The 2,460-nt window shown below is 35.0% G+C and overlaps 1 pseudogene; it reads left to right on the top strand.

Annotated features, from left to right (window-relative positions):
* The first annotated feature begins 1,287 nt into the window (after nucleotides 1–1,287).
* Nucleotides 1,288–1,623, top strand: LOC102830387 (annotated as a pseudogene).
* The last annotated feature ends 837 nt before the right edge of the window (nucleotides 1,624–2,460 follow it).

Below are 2,460 nucleotides of genomic sequence, written 5' to 3'. Positions count from 1 at the left end.
ATCATGTTTCCTGTTTTATTAATTATGACAGCAAAACTCAAAGAATATATTTGAGAGAGACAAAGAAATACAGCTAATAAGTGAGCATGCATTCCAAGCTTGTTTTACTTACAAACTTTGTGATTCAGCCAGAATATTAGCTAAGAAGCACTGGAAGCTCAATTTAGTACCCAATGAGAGGTTTTCCCAAATTTTGTTTTCAGTGGGCACAGAAGTGAGCTATATGGAATGGCCACAGATGGCAGGTGATTCCTTTTTCACTTTATGCCCTCATCCATTAGTAGTTACCACTTATTTTTCAAGGTATGGCCATGACTTAGTGTAACCCAGGGAAAAAACAATTTTTAAATAAAACTTGAGAGTCTCCATTAGTTTCCTTCTGCAACCCATGGGGTAGAAATATAGAATGAATCATGGAAGACACATTATAAAGGGTCCTTAAGTAAGTCTGGGATATATTAACACACCCTAAAGAAACTCTAAGTAACTAAACAAATAAAATTATCATGTGATCCAAACCTGCATTTTTAAAGTTATTCACCATACCCCAATTTCATCTATTGTATTTTGTTTATATTCAATTATCTTGCTTTCTTTTTATAATTACATGTGACATGGTGATCATATTCTAGGAACAACCCATCATAACTTACTTATTATTTAATTTCCAAATATCCCCAAATGTACCAAATTGTTAGAGATAGTAAGTATACTTTAAGATAAAAACATTTTAAGTATCATTAGTTTAAAGGTTTTTTTTTATAGCTTTTAATTTTTTTTTTTTGTAATTGAAAGTATTTAGGGAAAAAAGATACATGGGAAAACACAGTTTGAATTATATAAGTGCAGAACTATCTTTTTTTTCTGGCTTCTTAAGCATGGGTATCAGACATATGTGTGGCATATGCTTTCTTTATTCTAATATCATCTCCAGTAGTTATGATAATGGCACCAAAAGGTCTACCTCATTACTGGTTGAAAGAAAAACATTAAAAAAAGATAGCATGCAGAGTAAAACGTTTCAAGTAAGGTCATTTGAATGAATGACCCACTGCAATATCAAAGTCCATGTAATGACCTCCATCATTTCCTGTTTGTGTGATTAACGTCTCCTTAAGCATCTTTATATAAGTAAATCATATGAAAACATCACACAGTTCTACTTCTATATCATCCCACAATAAAATGAGTAAAACAATTTCCTACTCCTTTCCTGTTGCTCCCAAGCTGTGCAGAGGTGGAGGCCTGGGTGAACTCAAGTTTTCACTGCACCAGTAACCCACTACCATGGCCAAGGAAGGCATTGCTGCTGGAGATGTTATGGACATTAACACTGCTTTACAAGAGGTGCTGAAAACCACCCTCATTCATGATGGCCTAGCACATGGAATTTGTGACACTGCCAAAGCCCTAGACAAGTGTCAAGTCCATCTTTGTGTGCTTGCAACCAACTGTGATGAGCCTATGAATGTCAAGTTAGTTGAAGCCTTACATGGTGAACACCAAATCAACCTGATAAAGTTTGATGACAACATGAAGTTAGGGGAAACTGACCAAGAGGGAAAACTTCACAAAGTGGTTGGTTGCATATGGCTTGTGAATGGTAAGACTCAATATTGTTAATGTACTAGTTCTCCAGAAATGAGGCTGTACATTTCATAGAGCCCTAATTAATTTTTAAATAAAACCACTTTTGACATGTGAAAGCTGGACATGAATAAGGAAGACTGAAGAAGAATTGATGCATTTGGATATGCTATGCACTGTTAGAAGAACAAACAAATGTATCTTTGAAGATGTATAGCTGGACTTCTTAGAAGCCATGATGACAAGACTTCATCTCACAGAATCTGGGCAAGTTATCAAGATAGACCAGTCCCTTGGAACATTAGTGTTTTTGATAAAGTAGAATCAGTGAAAATGACAAAGACCTCCATTAAAGTGGAATGACCCAGTGACAGTAACAACTGGCTCAAACATAACAATAATTGTGATGATGGTACACGACCTCGCAGCATTTCCTTCTGTTGTATGCAGAGTTGCTATGACTCATAGCTGACTCAACAGCATCTAACTACAATAACTTTTTAAAAAAAGAATGACAGTTTTCTTCATTTTAAAATTTAGCATTGATTGATTATGTGCCATAGTGTCAGTTCAGACATATAGTGACCATGTATAGGGTTTCTGAGCTTGTAAACCTTCACAGAAGCAGAAAGCCTCATCTTCCTCCAGCAGAACAGCTGGTAGTGTTCAACTTGCAACCACTATACTACCAGAGCACCTTAAAACTTAACATATAAATACATTAGTAAAGAGAAGAATTATTGGGCAAGGGAAACACATATAAATCAATAAAACATAATGAGAAATGGGCCCAAAATATATGGTCCATTAAATTTCAATATAAAATTTAATCCTCAAAAACAATTCAATTAGGGCATTAATAGTATGTTCACC

This window comes from Chrysochloris asiatica, unplaced genomic scaffold (assembly GCF_000296735.1).
Source record: "Chrysochloris asiatica unplaced genomic scaffold, ChrAsi1.0 scaffold00003, whole genome shotgun sequence".
NCBI lineage: Eukaryota > Metazoa > Chordata > Mammalia > Afrosoricida > Chrysochloridae > Chrysochloris > Chrysochloris asiatica.
This window is presented reverse-complemented; position numbering and strand designations above follow the sequence as displayed.